At 38.0% G+C, this 8,696-nt stretch overlaps 1 long non-coding RNA gene across 1 annotated transcript in view; it reads left to right on the top strand.

Annotated features, from left to right (window-relative positions):
* Positions 1-8,290, top strand: part of LOC126496833 (uncharacterized) — a 186,524-nt gene extending 178,234 nt beyond the window's left edge. The window contains exon 3 of the long non-coding RNA XR_007590448.1: positions 7,936-8,290. This is a non-coding gene — a long non-coding RNA (uncharacterized lncRNA). The remainder of the gene's footprint in view (positions 1-7,935) is intronic.
* Positions 8,291-8,696: the final 406 nt, after the last annotated feature.

Raw genomic sequence — 8,696 nt, 5'->3', positions numbered from 1 at the left:
TATTCATTTGCTTCACATATCTTACAAAATCTGGCCTGTGGAATTCTTGGGATGAATGCACATCTGCATTATAACTCTCCTTTGACCAGAAGTAGTATTTAACCACTTGTTTGAATAATGTTTATTAAACACTTACTATATTTCTGATTTATTGCTAACCCAGAGAAGAAATTAAAGATACGTTTAACAATATTTTTAATGTATAAACTAGTTGGTACAATAATAATAATAAACTAGTACAATACAACAAAGAAAACATTTTCAACTAATGAAACAAATAATCAATGTAACAAAATGTAATGAGGCAAGTGGCAAACTCCATCGCACATGGGAAGGCAGGCCTGGATGTGTCTCGTTCATCTTTCATCATTTGTCTTTGATTTTCATGTCTTATTTGACTATTATTTCCCCCTTATATCAGACTTCTGTGTTGGTGGAGCTTATTGATAAGAACATATATGCATATATTATCTCTTGCTCTTAGACTGGTATCTCCTGAAACATTATGTGGTTTAGTTAACTCGGTCATTTTTGCATGGCATTTGGCAACTGGGCTCTGAAGACAAGTATCAAATTGATCAGTTCCATTTAACCTGCAAAGCATCTAATGTTGCACTATTATTCAATAGTGGTCTGCAGATTTGATTTAACCGTGTTGTCGCTTCTGATGACCAGCGATGTACCTGAAAGCAAACATTATGCATTCCATAGGTCACCCCTGGAGAAACGGGAGGTGAGCACTGCTGTATTGACACACAGGGAAGAAACCGAATTGGGGCATAGTCTCCGTTGGGGAAGATCTTTTATGTGCATCTTCAAATCTGCAGCCTAGAAAAAAAAAAAAAAGAGAGCGTGCTAAAGCTTCATCCAAGATGATATATTTGAACAAATACACTCTATTTTCCCAGCATCTGTATCAAAGAATTTTTGCCACAATTTAAATCTGATTCAGGTGGTGAAACATCTGGAAATCATGATGCATTTACAGAACATCATAAAATGTTGACATATAAAGCTGAAAATTATGTAATGTACCATTTTGTGCTAAATCAGATGCCATCTCATGCTGGAGTCTCTGGAGATGAGGAATGGCAGGTGCCAAATGTTCAAGGGGAAAATGAGAGCGGCTTAAAGAAATCTGATTTTTAAAAATTAATGAGTTTGGAAAAGTCTGCATTATTCTACTTTGGTCCTGAGATGTCTAAATATATCTATCAAAAAACATTAAATAGCCTAAATATGTTCTCAATGTTAATTTGACTTTTTAGTTAAGAGCAACTATATAACATTATATTTCATGGACCAAGAGATAGAAAGGCTTATGGTCTGGAGAAAATTACCTTCTGAACCTACAGAGGAAAAGAAATACCATAAAATTGGTTGCAGCCTTGTTGCTGCAGTTAGAGAATTAGAAGAATTTGGGTGGGTTTCACTCTTGGTTTGCGCATTTCTAACCCTTCGTGGTATTTTACAGAGAGGAGTTCTAAACAGATCTCCCGCTGCTGCTCTCGTCAGTGGCCATCAGCATCAGACAGTGCAAGCAGACCTCCTTCTCCCTGCCTCGAAGAGCCCTGCTTCCGAACCAAAGGAAGAAGGTCTTGCATTGCCCATTTCATTAAACGTATTAATCCAAAACAACGTTGTTCCACTCTGCTCTTTGCCCCGTTCCTCCCACCCTCAGATGCCCCCACCTCTGCCTCTCCAGGACCCTCCAGCAGTGCCATTGCACTTTTGCCTTTCCATACTTGCGGCTTCTCTAACCCTGCCCCTCAAACCCCAGTCCAACCCTAACAGCCTCTGTCCCTTGGCTCTCAAGTTTGGAATCTTTGTGATTTAATGGTGAATTTTCAAACCCCTTTTCCATATCATTCACAAACATCTCTTGAGTAACTACCATTGTTAGGAACTTTTCAACATTAATTCACATTAAAAATGAGGTTATGTTCCTGGGCTTGTGGCTCATACATTCTATCATAGGAGTTGGATTTAAAAAAATATTATATATATATATATATATATATATATATATATATATACACACACACATACACAAATATATGTATGTATGTATGTACATATATTGTGCCTGAGGCCAGAAGAGGATCCTCATGAGATATTCTGTACTAGAGTTACAGATATAGTGAGCCACCCTATGTGTGCTGGAAACAGAACCCAGCTGCTCTACAAGTGGATGTTAACCACTGAGCCACCCAGCCAGCCTTGAGAGACATTTTTAAGGCAGATTTAAGTGTTATACAGATTGCCATGTAAGACATCCAAAGAAAAATATCAGATCCTCAGATAAGTTTGAATTTAAGAAATGCCACAAAATACACTTTACTATAAATCTGTTCCATGTCATATTGAAATAAAATGAAAGAAGGCACAAATTTACCTGATTTTTTTTTAAAGTAGTTCCGTAGTTAGCGCCCCAGCAACAGTACTATACCCAGTTCCCAGGATCCTATATTGACAGCTTTCTTTTGTATGGTCTCTCAGTGGGTGTAGATTTTGTTTACACTTAATCCCCACCTCCCTGAGACATTTTCTTGTGACAGAGTCAGGTTGTATAATTCTCTAACCTTAGACGTCACCTTTCTGGTTACTGTTCACATCATATAATTCTAAAAGCACAAAGCGGAATGTCCAGAAGTCCATGTTTACCCGCACCTTCAATGCTCTGCTGTCTTGTTCATGACATGTCTTACTTATTAGCTTCTTCAAAATCCCAGGTGGTAAGTGCAGCAATCAAGAATGAAGCCTCTGAAACACACAGTCGGTATTCCATGCCCTGACTCCTCTGCCTCCTGACAATTAGGACTTCACACAGGTCTCGGGCCGAGTCTCAGTTTCTCCATTTGTACCTACATCTGTGAGTTTCCAAGGACACTAAATGTGGCCGCATGTGTGGAAGAGAACACACTGGCACTCTTCCTCTGCTATGGTGGTGCCTCACAATCATGACCACCTGGGTGAAGTTTCAAGAATGGCCTGGAAGGTCTAGTACCCAATAGAAAACTTCAACATTAAGTGATTATTGAAATGAAGAGAGAAAGAGAAGAAATAAACAATGGCTTCTATGGTGATGCTTAAAAAAAAAGTGTATTTATCCTGTTCTTTGTTGTTGTTGTTTTACCCTGTAATGGTGAGCAGCAAAGAATAATTTGTCTTGTCTTATTTTAAGGAAAAAAATATAGACCACTAGAAGTGGGAAATGAAACACACACACACACACACACACACACCACATTCCAACAAAGTTCCAAGTATAATATGTGAGTCAAGTCCTATCGGTACCTCCTCTCCTTTCCTTTTTGGAAAGTAAATTTTCAGCGGTCAGAATCAGTTCTTTCAGTAAAAGGCCACTCTCCTAACTGTGTAAGCTTTGGGTCACTGGTAAAAATATTCAGTGACAATCATGGTGATGGCCCCCTGATGATCTGTCCAAGCAAAATTGGATTAAGCAGCAGGTTTCCAAACCCACCGTTCAGCAGGAAATGACTCATTTTCTATTATACTTCTGTAGCTGGTGTGTTTTGGTGTTATGCTCTTTGTCATATATACTAGCCAAGTTTGTAAATTGAACTCTACAGTGCACCTTCAAATATTCTGATAAATAGAATCTCTGGGGCTTGGAACATACCATGTTCTTGGTCTTGCCAGAAAGTATGAGGGAAGCCTAGTATAAAATAATATAAAATAATATATTCCATCTGCCTGAGAGATTAGTGAAAATGTAAAAATCATTATTGCTATAAATCTTTAGTGTCCTTATATTATTACTGCGAGTCTACAGTATGCTTTTGGGGCCTGGGAATCATGAAAGAAATGTCTGAAATAATCACGGAAAATATAGGGTGGATGACACAGAAAGCGCCATGAGAGGGCAAGCCCCAAATTATCACAGACCCAGCTCCATCATCTTGGAAAACGGCAAATCTTTGCAAAAAGTCAGAGTACGTTAGGATAGAAGCGACTTTGAGGGTGTGGACACAAAAAGGAGAGAATACTATGATTTGTGTCCCCACTCAAAGGTATATTTTGTTGTTTCCGCCTTCTTCGGAATATTGTGAACACTGAAAATTTCATCTGAAAACAAAATGTCTCGTGGAGAGTTCTGAGAGCCCGATTGAAATGAAATGAACAAATGCAGAGCCAGTGAATGAATGGATGAGGGCCCTGAACTTAAATGATATTGAAAAATCAGGGTTTTTTGAGGCAAAATATGTAATAAAATATAAGCATTTATAACTCTCAAAATCCCTGTGGGAACTTAAGCACTCTATGTGATTAAATCTAATCTTTCAGCTTCAACAAACTCAGTTTTACTTTCCTAAGCCCTTCCACACCAAAGACATTCTTCAATTGCTAGCAATACTACACATTTTTTTTTCCATTTTAAAAATTTAAACCAAAAATCATGAGATTTAGAGATAATTATCAGGAACATTTTGTATTGTGTATTCGAGTGTGTTACATTTTTATGTGATTTCCCAAATCTCGCCACAGTGACTGCAAACTGTACTAGGTGAGAGAAAGAAACCCTTAAATCTCTAAAATGCCAAGGTGTGTTCTTTGTTATTCCTTTTCTAGGTGAAGTGCTGTGTTAATATCTTGAGGGATAAACAAAACCATTGGTAACAATAGAGTTTCCAACCCCTCCCAAAAAAGCAAACACTTGGCATGCTTAGTTTTAGAACAGAATACACTTGGTTGTGTAGCAAGTAGAGTGATATCATTTCTTATAGTCCCCTTAAGTCCCCTTATCCCCAAAAGATTCAATACTTTTAGAACAACTAACATCTTGGACAGATAACTAGTGGATTCAGAAATCTCTCAGTTAGGGGAGCATAGAACAGGCAGCAAACAGCACTGGGTAAGGAAAAGACAATAGAGAGGAAGGAAGGTAGAGAGGGAGGGAGGAAGGAAATAGCCTGGTATTGGACTTCCTATATAGAAGAAAGAGAAAACAAGGTCTCTGAAGCCAGACACTGACCAGTTCCGCTAAGTATTTACAGAGTAGCCACAAACAGAGCTCACATTTAGATTTGCATTAAAGGACAGATTATTAATATAGTTGATGATCCAGATAATCACTAAAATATTTTCTACCATAAAAAGGATACATGAGTTAATTTATGTCCTGTATGCTGGCATGTGCCTATCATACCTGCACTGGGCATGCTGAGGCAGGAGGATCAAAGAATTAAGACCAACCTGGACTACATAGCAAGATTCTGTCTTAAAATTAAAAAATATAGAAAAAGTTAATTCACAATCTAGTATAAATCCGTCATCTTAATCATTGTGTACATGAAAACTGCCCATCAGGTAAGACAGGCTTGGGCAGCAGGTGCCGCTGTCCACACTGAGTGAGTCTGCCTTTATGAGAGTCTTGATCAGCCTGCAGTGACCTGCCCTTGAAGCAGTAGTTTAACAACCTTTGCCCAAGCACTCTCTGGCTCTTTGCACATCTTTAATAGTTTTCTTGACGGACTATGAAGAACTGCCGGATGACAGTTCTATTTCATTTTTGTCACTGCCTGGTGCTCCCTTTCTCTCTCTGGCTTTTTCTCAAGGGCATGATTCTATAAGTCAACGTGGCAATGTTCACGGTGGGGATTGCTCTTTCAACCACTGTATTGATGTAGCAAGAGCGAGTCACAGACGTGTCAAGATTTCAGGCCTTCAAAAAAGTAATCAAGGAGTATTTTATAAACTCTAATGTCCTTTCCATTGGAAGCAAATTGAAACTGGGGATTGGGATCTGATATTAAGGGTTTACTTTAAAACACTGCTGCCAGAGGCATAAAAACCCATTTTGATTAATATACTGTAGGATTTTGTTCCCTTGGAAAAAAAAAAGCACAAACGATGTGCTTTTTTTCCCGAGTTTTAAATAAAACATTTGTCATTATTTTACACTGTATGATCTAATTGCACAATTATTTCATTAGATGGCACCAGAAAAATATGATTTCAGATTCCTCCTGCATATTCTATGTTTTAAGTAAATATCACTTCAGTCAAAGATTATTTATTAAATTACATGATTCTTTGCTAAACATAATTGAGATGTCAAAACTTTTTTATTAGTTCTGCATAATGAAATAATTGAGGAAATAGTAATAAATTATTTCTTTTGTAATTTAGAATAAATAAAATCAGTTGCTAGGATTTTCTGTAAGAATGTGGTACTCTGAAAACGCTCTCATATAATTATGCTGATGGATGTCATATGTTTCCTCAGCAAAAATGCAAAGTGAGCTTGCATTTCTGTCTCCTGTACAGAGTCAACTGTGCTCTTCCACACTGCATGGGTATAAAGGTTTCTTTAGATACTGTTTCTTTTGATTGCCTCGGTGTAGAAAGGGAGGAGAGCTTAATTCCAAAATTAAGGATGCTGGTCTACTGGACATGACATTTTCATTATGCTTATTAGCTTCCACCTGTTGTAAAACCACAGCTTTTAACCTAAGAGTAGGAAGTGAGTTTAAAAGCCGTGAAGTACCAATTTAGTTTTTAAGATCAAGAAACTATTACTGTGGGGGGAATGGAGAGATGGCTCAGTGGGTAAAGCAAGTCTGAGGACCAGAGTCTGCAATTCCAGGACAGGCTAGATGCCAGACAAGTGTGATGGTCTGCCTGTAACCCCAGAGCACAGAAGATAGACAGATGAAGCAAGCTTGTTGAGGTGGTAGATTCGGTGATCTCTGCATCCAGAGGGACACCCTGCCTCAGTAAAGAAAATGGAGCTTGATGAAGTGAGTTACCCATCAGCAACCTCTCATCTCTACATGTGTTTGTGTGTGTGTGTGTGTGCACACACACACACACTCACATATAAATGCACATCTACATGTAAAAGGAAACAAAGATACTCCACTGTTAAAGCTAGTGTAAGATGTCAGGTACCATGAGGGACATGGGGGCTTGGATGTTGACTTTTGCTTCAAAGACCTCACCATCCAGAAAAGAGGTTTGGTTTATTAATGCATATAGTTGACTAGAGTGCCCCCTGAAAGTAAATAAGACATATCAATATAGACTTTTGAGAAAACTGGAGACCCCATGACTTAAGAGAGAGGAATGATGGGACATGGACAGAAAAACAGCAAAGGATTTGAATTTGAGCTTGAAAAAGAGTGATGGTAGCAGTAACTGACATTTTTTGAACTATTGGGTGACCAGATATTCCTTAAAATTCATTTTCTTTAACATAGGACTTGGATGTAATAAGGTCAATGGAGATGGACAGTTGGGATGAAAGAAACAATATGAATATAGGAGTTGAATGGGGATGGGTCCTGACTTTTAACTCTTCTGTACATAGAATTGGAGGTACTGGTGCACATGAGACAGGACCACAACCTCACCTCCCTGCAGTAGCTTTGATAACACTTGCAGCATCAAGATGATAAGAGCCGTGCATCCCTTAAAGATAATTAGATTTGGCTAAGCTTCACTACAGTCTGTTTTGACCATGGAATCGTAAATTTATTAACAAAACTCTTGTTCTTTCAGCTTGAAAATCTGATAATTAAACACAAAATGTAAAAGAAAACAAAACTACAAAGAACAAAGCAAAACAATGGCCCAAAAAGCAGACTATTCCTGGTGTGGCATCAAATTATCTAGCCATATAATTTTCCAGTCCACAGTTTATATGCTCTATACTTTGAAGTTATTGGGTCCAGTATGTGTCTGTCTACCTTACAGCCCATTGCTTGGGGGCACTCTGGGTTTCTCAGCTTGCTGATTGGCTCAAGAATGATTTGAAGGAGTGTACATTATACTCCATCACCTCGTTCACCAATCCATTCAAGAGGCATACCTATACCTCTCTGGCTTGTGCTGGGGAATTGGAATAACCACCTTTGAAATTGTTTCTCCCCCACCATTCCTCATGCTCTTCTCACCTTTCCTATTTTGCAGGGCTCACCTCACTTTCTGATGTTTGGTGAAACTACTTTCCAGCTCCTGAAGATGCACCTTTTTCTTCATTATAGTTAAAGCTTGTTCCATCCTCTACTGTTGAAAGTCTTGTGGGCCATCCCTCTCCTACAACTTATTCAAGATCAATGGAAATATCTATTTACAGAAACAGTTGTTTAGGAATGTCTATAACTATTAGCAAGGAAATGCTAAATGCTTAATCATTCTGCTTTTCCATCAGCCACGCATGTGTTTGCTGCTGACGTCCACACAGCACCAGTGTTTCTAAGTAAATCTCTTCTGCTTGGCTGTGCAGTGCAATCTCACTGTGGTTTATATTGGATTCTTTAAAACAATTAATGGCATCAAGTACTCATATTTGGAACCTACACATACAATTTAGTGACTAATTTCTATTTATTTATTTTTGTAATTTTACTAGATTGTCTTATTACTTGGTTAGTTCTAGCTTCAGGCAATGACAAGTCAACCAGCCTTTTATGTGACCATAGTATTTTTTAGCACCTGGTAAAATACTTGTAAATGCAATTGTCACATAGAATGGTAAGTCTGTCTCACTTTATATTTCCTAACAGAAAATTTGTGATGAATTACATAGACTCTGTATAGCAGTTGAATGTGGATTCACAAGCTAACATTATTGAGCAATCCAAGTTATAATAATAGCATATCTTCTCATATTGGTTATCAGTAATTTCTCTCAGAAATATTTTATAGTTTTGAATATGTAAGTCATATAT

This window comes from Alexandromys fortis, unplaced genomic scaffold (assembly GCF_014885135.2).
Source record: "Alexandromys fortis isolate MF-2015 unplaced genomic scaffold, M_Fortis_MF-2015_v1.1 scaffold_6, whole genome shotgun sequence".
Lineage (NCBI taxonomy): Eukaryota > Metazoa > Chordata > Mammalia > Rodentia > Cricetidae > Alexandromys > Alexandromys fortis.
The sequence above is the reverse complement of the archived record's forward strand: the minus strand, read 5'-3'. Positions and strand labels throughout refer to the sequence as shown.